Here is a 14,898-nt window from a genome sequence, read left to right on the forward strand (position 1 = left end):
CTTGTTGTTTTTCTCTGTGATATTAAACAAGGTATTATAAGTTTCCATCGACAATAAAGATGCCTCATATGAGGTAAGGGGGTCAAGTTGTAGTGGGTAAGGGAATGAAGCTGTGTAATCGCTCGTTGTGAAATTAAAACTAAGAATTGTGCTTCTCATCTTATTTAATATCTAATAAAATATCTTTGTATTGACATTTATTAATTATTTTCATATTCATCAACTGATCTAAAATGGCTGAGGATTCATTAAAACAATTGTTGTTTCCAGCCTTCTTACTACCTGACAACAATAATAGCCTATTAACTAATTGTGATGGGTCATTTGGAAGAAAACTAACACCTGAACCAAGTTTACTTAAAGCATCAATAATATGTTTCTCCTTCTCATTCTTCTTACTTTTACCAGCAACAGAAACTCCATAATCAAGTGCATTTAGCAACTCAATATATACCCTATCTTCCTCTCTTTCCATATCAAGTGGTTCCTCAAAATATTTTGAACCGCTGAATCCGGGGTTTGTTAGAAGAAACATTAATCTTGGAGTTAATTTAACATTTGGTTGAGTAGAACTCAAGAACATCAATTCATCATTAAATATCAATACCTTTTCTTCCACAAGATGAAACACTGCTGGTTCTTCTGTTGGAATGAGACCTGCTCTGGTTTTTGAACCCGCCGAATATTCATTGTTTTGAAGAGCTTCCACAACATAATTAGGGGGTTGATTTACCTCCTCAAGTTTCCGAAATAATCCCTCGTCATCATATTCTAATTCACCAAGTTCTTGTTTTGTTATCTGACTAAAATCTTTGAGCATTTGAAGATTTTTCGGAGTAAATTCTACCGTGGGAACTGTAGGTGAGTGTTGAGTTTTCAAAAGTGGTTTAAAGAATTTCTCTTGTTTTCTTTCAAAGGCTTCTTCACCAGTTAGTTTCTGTCTCCGTTTCTTCTTTATCTCTTCCTGTTGTTTAACAACTTTTGAAACTAATTGTTGATGTTCCTTAAACTTTCTTTCTCTTTCTTCGGTATTCATTTTCTGTATTTATTTATTGAAAAATATCATTTAATGAATTGTAAAGGTCAATGGGAAAATTTTCCTTTTCTTCATCATTATAGTAAATGTGTTGAAATAAATCTTTTTCTTTAAATATTTCATCAAATTCTTTATTGGTATTAATACGAGTTGTTATTACTTCTTCACTAATACTTGTATCTCTGCTTTTCATACGTTTGCGTTGAGTCTCCTCATCGATATCAAAACCGAATGATAAAATCTTAACTCCATCACCACACAATTGTTTAATAATTTGTCTCATTCCTTCAGGATTAGTTTCTAAAATCCCAAGACCATTAGATTTTACTTTATTTAACTCACTCTTACAATGTGAATATTTTGTAGAACCAAGAGAGACCTCCTCAAATATTTGACCTTCGTTCCTCAATCGCATATGTTCCTCCATTGAAATGTAGTAATAATCTTTCCCTTCTACTTCTCCTGGTCGCTTTGCTCTGGTTGTAGTACTCACAAAACGAATCATAGGGTGTTTTTTAAAAAAACTTACAATCTTTTCATTTTTACGATTCAAGAGTTTAGATTTATGAAAGTTCTTTCCAGAAGCAGATTTACCCACAAGGTTAATAATAATTATTGTCATTTATATATGTAAAATATCAGTGAGTATATCATCTTGTTTCACAACAATATATTTATATTTTTCAATCGTGTGTTTCATATAATTTTCAAATTCTTTTTTACTACATAACGTAGAGCAATTATCTCTCCAAAAATTATTTACATCTATTGAATTTAACTTAAATAAAATAAAAGTATTAGCATTGTTTCTTATTGAGCGTCGAGGGAGTTGAAAATATGACTGACTAAGATAAATACAATTACAAGAAGAATGTCTCCCTCTTGTATAGTAGCTATCCATTACTGTTTGGTTTCTCTCATTAACACAATCATCAAAGATGACGAGGTTCTTTTTTGATTTATCTAAATCTTGAGGTGAAGGTATATCATCCGTTTTATCACTGAGAATACAAGTTATGGGTTTTGGTTTCGATTTTGATTTCTGTGTATCACAAAATAATTGTATTATATCTTCAATATTATAATCATTCAGTTTGTTTTGAAGTTTAAATAAACCGATAATGTCTTCCTTTTTAAGACCTGCATTAAAACTTTGTGAGAGTAGTTGATACTCGGGTTGAAAACTAGACTTTGTAAAAATTATTAAATTATCATAATCTAAAAAATTAGGACCAAGGAGCATCTTTAAAAGTAAACAGGTTTTTCCACATCCGCTTGAACCAACTATTAGATATCTCAATGAATTTGGAATGTTTTTATGGTTATTAAATTTTATCTTATTTTCCCAAACGGGTAAAAAATCATTCATTTATATATTTGGAAAACAAGTCATCTAACTTTTTTTGAGCTATTTTAGAAACTCTATATTTTATCCTGAGTTCGGGTTTAATTTCAAAATAATTCATTATTTTATTTATATAGTATCTTGTATTAACATTTCCATTAAAATTATTTTGAATAATAAATATCATTAAACCCTTATACATTTCCTCAATACAAATAGTCTCTTCCCTTGAAAGAAATGGTGTATTATCATCACAATACTTAACATTCATCTCTCTTATTAATCTTGTAAAGTAATTCATTTTTGGTTCTAATTTAAAAGAGTTATATTTTTTTTTTTTTTTTTAATTATCATTAATTAAAATTAAATCACAGAAAATACATTGTTTATATGAACCCTCATTATTAAGCCCTATTCTATCACAAGCCGGACAGTTCTCTAATTTATCATATGGAGAGTCTGGAAATTCTAAATATCCTTCAGAACTTATCATATTTATATGGTAAATTTTTACTTAAACTAAACGCAAGTTTATTCATTAATAAATACAATGTTTCAAAGCACAAAAGACAAATTTCAATCAATCTCTACTTCGGTGAAAGATATAGAAAAATATGTCAAAGATGTTAAATTGAACAAAGATAAATATGGAAATTTTTGGGTAAAACCAGTTATGGAAAATAACATAAGCCCCTCTATTTCATTTAAAGGAAGAGCTCTAACTATACCTGGAAAGACATCCATTAAAGTAAATCTAACAAAAGTTTCTCCTCTACTCCTGGCAATTTATTCAAAGCTTGAAAAAGTGATTGACCACGATACTTTGAAAAAGAATGATAAGACCATCAACAATACTCGTGGAGAAATTTGTATTTACTTTAATAATCCAAAGGGTGTAGATCTAAGTAAAATGAATGATGTTAATATTTCTGGTGAAATATCATTTCGTTCTATGATAGTTAGAGATTATTTAAAGATAACTTTTGATATTAAAAATGTAGAGATTGAATCCGTTAATGAAAGAAAGTATATTGGTATAGATGGAAAGGTTTTTTCTGCTAATTAAATATGAGTCATTACAGCAGTGAAGATTTTACTATTTCATTGAACTCGGACGATAGTGATGATAGTATTTCATTGAACTCGGACGATGGTGATGATAGTATTTCATTGAACACAGATGATAGTTATGATACTAATAGTTTGTGCTCAAATGATAGTTATGAGAGTAGCTTTATTGATGACTCTGAGTATGATTCTGAGTATTCATGTGATAGTTATGGCTTCGATGATTCTGAGTGAAAAAGTGTTTTAGTTTAAGCACAGCGATATATATAAAACGGAGCTGTAAAGCTCAAAAGTGTTTTATTTTAAGCACAGCGATATATATAAAACGGAGCTGTAAAGCTCAAAAGTGTTTTATTTTAAGCACAGTGATATATATAAAACACCACGTTTTCTCACGCTATAAATATGGTTTATTGTGATACTTGCGAGAAGGAAGTAAAATATTATAAACAACATATTCTCACCGCAAAACATACATACAACATTCTTAACAAACTTTCCCCTCTTCCACCTAAAACAAAACATTGTAAGGTCTGTAAAACAACCATCCTCAAGAAGGGGTTTAAAGCCCATCTTAAAACTAACAAACACTTGTCAAAATTGTTTACTATTAAAAACTCTGATGGTGCATTCAAAGGACATATTAAAATAAGAGTCTTTAACTTCAAACCTCCCGAACCAAAGTCTATAGTTGATGCTGTAGAAATAGTTAAACCTGCTGTTCAAACGTTGATTGAAAAAACACTAAAAGAAATGAAACCACTTAAATTTTATATGGGGGTAAAATTAGAAATGACAAAGGATAAAGGAGTTATAGATACACCATACATGAGAACTGAGCCACACTTTATATCTTCATATCAAGATTTTAAAACATCAGGAGTCTATGATGAACTTATTAAACAAGAGCAAGATGTGGATAATTCAATCGTAGGAAGTGGATTCAATATAGGAAAAATTATTTACATAGACATTCATATTCTTAAATCAGATCCTCTAAAAGCTTCTTCTTACATTGATTTACCCAGTGTTATCAAAAATAGAAAAGCAGTTATCAATATCAAAAATAAAGACAATAAATGTTTTCTCTGGTCTATTTTAGCACACTTACATCCTCCACATTTTCATGATGAAAGAGTATCTCATTATAAAAAATATGAGAATACATTAAATACGAAATATCTAAAGTTTCCGATGACTTTAAATGATATTCCTAAATTTGAAAAGATGAATAATTTATCAGTTAATGTTTATGGTCTAACAGAAACAAACAACATTCAGGTTTTAAAGCTTTCTGACAATTGTAAACAAACTCATATTAATCTTCTATATTTTAATTCAGAGGAAAATTCACATTATACATACATCAAAGATATTACAAAATTAATAAAACCACAAGTATGTAAAAGAACAAATAAAATATATATTTGTATGCGTTGTCTTAACTTCTTCCATACACAAGAAAGATTAGATAAACATTCAAATTATTGTGGTGAACATAAATCAACGGTAATCAACATGCCTAAAAAAGGCTCAAAGATCACATTCAAAGATGAAAAGAAAACAATAAAACATCCATTTGTTATATATGCTGATTTTGAAAGTATTTTAGAAAAAATTGATACTGCTTCTCCAGATCCAAAAGAATCATACACAAATAAATATCAAAAACATACTCCTTGTGGTTTTTGTTATTATATCAAATCATCCGTTGGTGATAAATATAACAAGTTAGAGATGTATAGAGGCTCAAATACCCCAGAGGAGTTTGTGAAACGACTAGAAAAAGACTGTGTTCGATTAACCAAGATAATGAGAGAAACCAATAAACCAATGTCCTTAACAAGTAAAGAAAAAAGGGAATTTATAAAAAACAATGTCTGTCATATTTGTGAGGAGAAAATTGGTAAAGGTCTAAAGGTTAGAGACCATTGTCATCTCACTGGTAAATATAGAGGTCCGGCTCATCAAAGTTGTAATATTAATTATCAACTCCCCTCTTTCATTCCTGTCTTTCTTCATAACAACGCTCATTATGATACACATCTATTTATCAAGGAACTCTCAAAGACTTCTGGAAGTATCTCAGCAATTCCAAACACGGATCAGAAATACATTTCATTCACAAAAACAATTCACACATCTCCTATTACTCATATCAGATTTCTTGATACATTTAAATTCATGGCAAGTCCATTGGCTAACTTGGTTCAAAATCTAAAAGAGTTTCCATGTCTTTCAGAGTATTTTTTAGATAAAGATTTTCTAACACAAAAGGGAATTTACCCCTATGACTATATGGACTCATTTGAGAGATTCAATGAAACACAACTTCCTTTAAAAGAAAATTTCTATAACAAATTAAATAATAGTCATATATCTGATAAAGATTATGTACACGCACAAAATGTTTGGAAAAAATATAACATTAAGAATCTTGGTGAGTATCACGATTTGTACCTCAAAACTGATGTGCTTTTGTTGGCTGATGTGTTTGAGGCTTTCAGAACAATCTGTCATTCTGGATATGGATTGGATCCTGCTCACTATTACACTGCTCCTGGATTGGCTTGGAGCGCGATGTTAAAAATGACAAAACAAGCTTTGGATTTGATAACCGATGTTGATATGCTTTTGATGATTGAAAAGGCAAAGAGAGGAGGAATTTCACAAGTCTGTTCAAAGAGATATGCTAAAGCAAATAACAAGTACATTCCAAATTATAATCCATCGGTAGAGAGCTCCAACTTGATGTATTATGATGCGAACAACCTGTATGGCTGGGCAATGTCTCAGGCTCTTCCTTATGGAAAACTTAGATGGGTAAAGGAAAAAGATTACAAAAAGGTTTTACAAGATGTATGTATCTCTACACAAAAAGAATTGGATGATTCAAAGGTTGGTTATTATTTTGAGGTCGATTTGAAATATCCAGAGGAACTTCATAACCTACACAAAGATCTCCCATTTGCTTGTGAAAAGGAAAGTCCAAAGAAGGAGTGGTTAAGTGATTATCAACAATCATTTAATATAGGTGAATCAACAGAAAAATTACTTACTACATTATATAACAAGAAAAATTATGTTCTACACCAAAGAAATTTGCGACAATATTTATCAAAAGGTCTAAGAGTAGAGAAGATCCATAGGGTTCTAAAGTTCAATCAAAGTCATTGGTTGAAGGGGTACATTGATTTTAATACACAAAGAAGAACAGAGTCAAAAACAGATTTTGAGAAAGACTTTTATAAATTGATGAATAATGCGGTCTTTGGTAAGACCATGGAAAATGTGAGGAAAAGACAAAATATCAGACTATCAACATCTTGGAAACAAGCATCAAAATTAATTAATAGACCGAGTTTTACTAGAGCTGAGGTCTTTACTGAGAACTTTTGTGCGATCCATTTGATTAAAGAGAGTATTGAAATGAACAAACCTATTTATATTGGAACATCAATTCTTGATTTATCAAAGTCATTAATGTATGATTACTTTTATAATAACTTGAGGAAGAAATATCAAAATGATGTTAATCTACTTTATATGGATACAGATAGTTTTATTTTGCAAATTAATACTGATGATGTTTATTCAGACATGAAAAAGGACATTAATATCTATGACACTAGTAATTACAGTCCAGAGAGTGAGTTGTTCTCTTCTAAAAATAAAAAGGTGATTGGAAAGTTTAAGGATGAATTAGGGCGAAATGTAATGAGTGAATTTGTGGGATTGAGGTCTAAGGCTTATGCTTATAAATACATTGTGAATAACGTTGAAAAAACTGATAAGAAGTTAAAAGGCATAAAGAAAAATGTCATTAAAGAAACAATAAACTTTAAGGATTATTATAACTGTTTAACAACAAAGAAAGAAGAGTTTAGAAAGATTAATGGTATAAGAAGTTATAAACATAAATTATATTCAGAAGAGGTGAATAAGAAAGCATTGGGGGCTTTTGATGATGAGGTTTATTTTAGAAAATGGAATTGATAGTCTCCCTTATGGTTATATAAGTATATAAGTGATAAGTTAAAAAGGGGGGTTAGGGATTTTAACGGGCTACCGCCGCCTTTTTACTATTATATAAATGATAGAACCAAGTACCAACCAGACTAAAGAGTGGAGGTGTAATCAACCTTGGTATATAAATGGTAAACATAACGAATGTGAAAAATATCAAATAGGTATAATTGAAAAGACAACTGGTAAAACAATTTACAAAACAAATAAGAGAATTAATTTAAATACCGGTGAATTGGGTAAAAAAGATGGAAATATTTTTGAGTGGACGGAAAACTTTGATGGTTGTCAGGAAAATATATACTTTAATTTAAAAATGGTATGTGGCACTGGAGGCGCTCAAACAAGAACATTGAGGGAGGTTTACCATTTTATCTTAGCTCAGTTAAAATATCTTAATAAAGAACCAAACTCAAACATATTTTTTGTTAATATATTAGATGGTGAAGAGAGTGGCAAGAGAATGAAATTATTTCCCACGCATAAACAAATATTTGTAGGGTCGTTGTTTGAGTGGGCCAAAGATGATTCACCAGATGATATTAAGAGTAAAAGGTTAAAAGGTCCATAAGGTCAGAAGGATCACAGGTTCACACAGAAGGACCATTGTTTAAGTGGTCTAATGAATAAGGATAACATGTCAAAAGGTTAGAAGGTTCGTAAAGAACAGGGTGAGAGAAATAGAGGTGTTTAGGGGCAATGAGGGAGGGGAAAAATTAACATGTAAGTCAATGAGAAAAATGAGAGTGTCCCAGAAGCAACATATATACACTACTCATGCAGCACACACACCTAGCCAGGAAATCGCGCATTTACCACACTAAATAAAAACCAACCCGAAACCTGGCATCGAACAATACCGCTAGAGCTGCCAGCCGTCACATTGCCACAACAAACAGGCAGACCTGGGAGGCCACGCCCTGAAGAGCAGTGATTGGTCCGGGATTGTTTGGCGCAAGGACGGCTAAGATGGGACTATGGAATTGGTGGAGCAGGCACGGATGACATCAGAGCCTTGAGTATAAAAGAACGCTCTGCTGACATTTTCTCCTCTTGGCTGTTTCTCCAAGAGAAACTTGGCTGTTTCTCCCTCTTGGCTTTCCCTCACTCTCTTGGTCTCTTCTCTTCTTCGACTTCTCGTGGCTGGCTCTGATTTTCTGGCTTTTGCGGTGAATGGTCACAATTTGATATCTCGCTCTGTTTTGGGAGTTCACTGCGAGTGGTCGGAGTTCGTAGCATTCTTGCGCTGGGAGACGTGGGTGCTGGTGTGGAACAGACGTTGAGTGGACGAGCGCGGCCTGCTCGTTTTGGGCTCAGCGGCTGGAAGAGCGAGCTGCACGTGAAGGTTGTTCCCGCGCACAGACTTTGCGCCAACGAGCGCATTTTTGCGCGCAAGGACGTGGGGCCCGGGACAATTCCTGACAAGGATCAAGAGCCGATTAGAACTAAGTGCCACACAAACACATTTATTTTCAGTTATATTTCCCTTTGTCTGTATTTGTCTGTGTGGGGGCGCTCCAATTAGGAATTTAGTCTTATTGTGCATTCTTTGTTACTGGCATTTTCTTTAATAAAGCCGGTATTTTAATACATTTTAACTCTGTTTCGGCTTGGAATTAATTTATCCATGTGTGAAGACATCAGGTGGAAGCCGTCCAGGTAAGTTCGTCATCCTCCTTTCCCTCGTGTAAAGAATACCGTCATTTTTGGATTGAACGCCTTGGAGTAAAGCTCATTTGGTCATCCTTGTCGCCCTGCGGTGTTCACCACAGGGTAGTCACCCGACAATATTGTCATGTGGCTGGCTCTCAGTTAACACCGAGAGTAAGCCACGGATGGAAACGAGTGTGAATGAAGGCATTCACTTCAATCGATGGTGGCTGATACGCGACAAGGAATGAAGAATGCCGACTCACCTGTATGGGCCCCGCGCAGGCGTCTTCGCCTGCAAAAAGTAACAAACCGAGGCGGATTTTATGTACAAAAATAACGGCTTTATTGCCGAACCCCGAGAACAAAGAACACGACGATATCTAAAACCCCTAATGAGCGCTCCTACACACAGACTTCAACAACAGACAAATGGGGAGGATACATTAAAAGAACCGTTGTGTTTGTGTTTGCTGCGGCATATCTCTGTCTGTTGTGGGTCAGGGATCGCCAAGCTCAAAGCGCAGTCATCCGACGCGGCTCCGGTGTTCGCGGGAAGTAGGCATCGATGCGCCCTTGTTCACTAGGCCTTGGCAAGGCCTCCCGCGCGAAGTGAGCGGGCGGGCATGCAACCCGCCTCCTCAGCCGTGCAATTTCCTCTCGGGTTCGGAACGGGACTGCAATGCACCCAATGTCTGGATCAGAAGTGAGAGAGGGTCGAGGGCAAAGGTGGCGAAAAGAGTAACCAGTCAAGGGAGAGGAATCACAAGGCAGCGGAGGGGAGAGGAATCACAAGGCAGCGGAGGGAAGAGGTCCGGTAAGAAGGAAACCAAAAACGAGAAGAAGAAAATGTCGGCTTGCCCGTCTGTTTTCGGCCATCCCGTGACATTAGCTCTCTCTCTCTCCCAATCGGTGCGTCGCTTCCTGCTCGCCCCTTGCGTCCTCCAATCCGAGGGAAGCTTCTTGCCCCGCCCCTAATCAAGCACCAGTCCTTCCTTACTTTGCCAATCGGCGACCTGCTTCTTACTCGCCCTTTTCCTTGACCAATTGCTGCCCCTCTGAACGTGTCCATTGCCTGCCTGCTCGATGTTCCATCGCCATGGTGCGCAATGCGCGGGAGCTTCCTGACTGTTCTTCCGTAAGTTTTATTATTATTGTGGTGGAGGGGGAATTTAAGTAGTGTTTGTATGGTGCAACTCTTGGGCCTAACTAATGTCTATGGTGCGTTGCCATACGGGACAAAGGAATGATCACAGGTTTGACACACCGGGGAATTAACATAATCCCTACCCTACCTAACACAACGATCATCCTTGTATGATCACAAAGATACACAATCCGAACAAACCGCCTAAACAGAACTTATTACATCGAGATCCCCTATCACGACAACCGGAGCATGATACCTACACAGATCTACCTGAATCTATATATGTCCCTACCCCACCGACATAACAATATTAATACAAATGGCTCTCGTCAATGTCATGGGCTTCAAACATCTTTCTAAACCTGTAATAAATTGTCTAAAATAACTTTTTATGGAAAGAATTATAAAATTGTGCCACATTTTAAGTGTTTCAACAGTGGTGGCCATCTTGGATTTGGTACCTTTTACAAGTTTGGAAAAAATGTCACCCTATTTCTTTATATACCTTAATACAGAATATTTAGTATCTTATTAATATGACCCTACTGCAAAGCCGCAATGAGCCGGCGAAGCCAAAGCCAAAGGATCCAGCAAAATCTGGCTTTTCAACATAATACGCGTTCATTCACAACACCGGCTTCGCCAGCTAAAATCTTTTACAAATTCACTCAACAAAGTCACTCCATCATGTCTCAAAGTATTTTAATTGCAAATTAGAGGTGCATAAGATTGTGAATCAAAAAAAGACGGGTGAAACAAACTCCTATTGAACTTTTTCGCAATTGTTTATGCATACTTCTGCATCCGCAAGATGGCGGCCTCCATGGAGCGATTTGGTGCGTCAAAGCTTCGAAATTCTCAAAGGATCCAGCAAAATCTGGCTTTTCAACATAATACGCGTTCATTCACAACACCGGCTTCGCCGGCTACTGGTACCCGACTGCAAAGCCGCAATGAGCCGGCGAAGCCAAAGCCTCTTGCCACTATTTTACCCATCACCATGGCATCAGTAGGTTAGGTAGTTGGTAGTAGGTAGGTGTAGTAGGTACCGTACCTCATTCAAAATGACACCATTTGCATTCTGGATGAGATTAAAATTTATAAAATTTCCTTCTTGATTAATTCGGTGAATTCTGTCTCAACTTCGCATATTTCCGGCTGTGAAAAACTATGCCCTACGGCCTCGAGATTTCTAAAAAATAATTATTCGTCAATTTTAGAATATTTGACGCCGTTTTCAGCCTCCGAAACGCGTAATAAGCTTTTTTGAAATATTTTTTCAAATGCTCGAATCTCATTGGTTCCGGTGTTTGGTGACAATTTTCGTTGAAGATAACCAGGGCCCATGCGGGCCCAGGGAACGAGGTTGGTCTTGAATTATTTTAATTACAAATTAGAGGTGCATAGGATTGTGAATCAAAAATAGACGGGTGAAACAAACTCTTATTGAACTTTTTCTCAATTTTTTATGCATACTTCCGCATCCGCAAGATGGCGGCCTCCATGGAGCGATTTGGTTTTTGAAATATTTTTTCAAATGCTCGAATCTCATTGGTTCCGGTGTTTGGTGACGATTTTCGTTAAAGATAACCAGGCCTGTGCGGGCCGAGGTTGGTCTTAAAGTATTTTAATTACAAATTAGAGGTGCATTGGATTGTGAATCAAACAAAGACGGGTGAAACAAACTCCTATTGAACTTTTTCGCAATTTTTTATGCATACTTCCGCATCCGCAAGATGGCGGCCTCCATGGAGCGATTTGGTGCGTCAAAGCTTCGAAATTCTCAAAGGATCCAGCAAAATCTGGCTTTTCAACATAATACGTACGCGTTCATTGACAACACCGGCTTCGCCAGCTATAATAGAGCGAACGTATATGGTGAAATTTGTATGTTTGTTTATTTGTGACCAAAATGTCTTCTTCTTCAAATAAAATTAACACCCAAAACAGTCCGTGAACTCTTAATTATGTACTGTTGGAATATATATTTTGACCCTTTAGACTGCTGAGACCCCTCAGACCTTTGACGACCCTTTAAGTCCCCCAAGCCACTTAAGACCCCTGAAGACCCAAAATACCCTTAAAGACTGCAAAGATCCAAAATACCACAAAGACGCAAAGACCCTTAAAGAAATATACCCAAAAATACCCAAAATACCCTAAAAGACCCTGAAGACCCAAAATACCCCAAATACCCAAAATGCCCAAAGCACCCAAAAGACCCCGAAGACTCAATATACCCCAAAGATCCTTAAAGACTCAGAGGAACCAAAAGACCCAAAACACCCCAAAGACCCAAAATACCCTTAAAGGCCCAGATGATCCAAAAGACCCTGAAGACCCAAATGGCTCTGAAGACCCAAAAGACCATGAAGACCCAAAATAGCCTGACGACTCAAAAACCCTCAAGACCCAAAACACCCTCAAGACCCAAAACACCCTGAAGACCCAAAAGACACTGAAGACCCCGAAGTCCCAAAAACACCCCAAAAAGCCAAAATACCCTTAAAGGCCCAGATGATCCAAAAGACCCTGAAGACCCAAAACACCATGAAGATTCAAAGCAACCTGAACACCCAAAAGCCCCTTAAAGATCCTGAAGACCCTAAATACCCCAAAGGCCCAAAATACCTGAAGATCTTAACGATCTTAAAGATCGTAAAGACCCAAAATACCCTGAAGATCTTAACGATCTTAAAGATCGTAAAGACCCAAAATACCCTGAAGACCCAAAACACCATGAAGATTCAAAGCAACCTGAACACCCAAAAGCCCCTTAAAGATCCTGAAGACCCTAAATACCCCAAAGGCCCAAAATACCTGAAGATCTTAAAGACCTTAAAGATCGTAAAGACCCAAAATACCCCAAAGGCCCAAAATACAGAAAAGACCCTTAAATACCCAGAATACCCAAAATACCCCAAAGACCCATAAATACCCAAAATACCTGAAGCCACAAAACACCCCGAAGATCCAAAAGACACTTAAAGACTCCGAAGAACCGAAATACCCCAAAGCCCCAGAGGAACCAAAAGACTCCGAAGACCCAAAATACCCTGAAGACCCAATTTTGGTCGCTCTCTCCCACCGTCCCCCCCATCACCATCCACCCCTCCACCATTCCCCCACTTCCCCCACGATCCCCATCCACCATCACCACCATCCTTCACTGCCTGAGAAAGCAGACATGGTCAAAGATGCCTATCCCTCTGAAATGAAGTGTGGTGAGTCGGGCAAAATGATGCCGCAGCAGATCAAGGAGTGAAAAATTGCTTTAAACAAACATTTTACACAAAAGTTATTTTATGAATTAACGGACGATACTAGAACATAATACACTACTCACAATAAGTTAGGGATATTGGCAGGTTCTTCGGTGTGGTTGATTTTGTGTATTAATTATGTTGAAAAAAGTTGTTGGTCATAATTCTATGTTTATAAACGAGTGTGAAAAAACACAGCATTCTTGATTTCAATACCCTAACCCCTATAAAAAAAATAAACTCACTCCCACAATATCCCTAACTTATTGTGAGTAGTGTAAATTCATTTGGGGAAGTTTTTGTCACAAGAGCATCGAGTAAAAGTGAAAACGACGATGCGGACAGCATTTGTTCGAGTATACACCACGACCAGCAGTTTACATTGAGACCGCCATGTTGTTAAGCGGTGCGGAGCACGACTTTCCGTTTAGTCTGGTCTGTTATAGTGTAGCAGCATAGCAAACCTGTTGTGCATTTTGTGATACAAGCACCAAATTTGGTACACTAGTAGACTATCATATTATGAAAAGATCTGGATATTGGGCCATCTCAGATTCAGAGATTTGATTTTTGCAAGATTTCGATTCGATTGGGATCGAAGAGAACACCTTCTTCGTCTTCTGTACAGTGAAGTTGCCAGCTCTGAATTCTCTGGCTACATCTGGGTGCTTCATTGGGAGTGCAACCGTGTCCCTCAGGTGAACAGGGACCCACCTGGCATAGTGTGTGTGGTCTAAGGCATGGAACCATGGGACCAGTTCCGTCAGGGCATCAAGGTACGTCGTGAATGAAGCCTGCCGCAGAGAACGCACGTAGACCAGTACCAACATCTCTAGTTCCAGCACAGTTGCCCAGTACTGAAAGTTGGGAATGTCTTCTCCTCTCTGGTGACACCAGTCTTCGAACTCAGGCAGGTCTTCTGCATCATCAGCATATGTCATACAGTGGCGTTCATACGCATGGTGTTGCAGGATGTGCAGTGCCGCTGCAGTGATTTGATGAGCTCTTCTTGTGCGGGTGACGTGGGCAGCTCGTAGGAAGGAGTCGGCCGTCCCTGGCGTTGCAATCTCAGCTTGCAAAATCTGCAAATCTTGCAAAAATCAAATCTCTGAATCTGAGATGGCCCAATATCCAGATCTTTTCATAATATGATAGTCTACTAGTGTGCCAAATTTGGTGCTTGTATCACAAAATGCACAATTCTTTTGAATATTTGGGCTAAGCCGCCCCACTATAGGGGGATTTTAAGGGGGGATTGTGCAAATTTGTCTACAAGCATGAAACTTGGCACACTTGTAGTTTGTGACCTGCTGAATTCAAATCTGCCTGGAGCCAAAGCCAATTCTCAATGGGAGCGCCA

Source organism: Myxine glutinosa, chromosome 5 (genome assembly GCF_964187855.1).
Source record: "Myxine glutinosa chromosome 5, kmMyxGlut1.1, whole genome shotgun sequence".
Taxonomy (NCBI): domain Eukaryota; kingdom Metazoa; phylum Chordata; class Myxini; order Myxiniformes; family Myxinidae; genus Myxine; species Myxine glutinosa.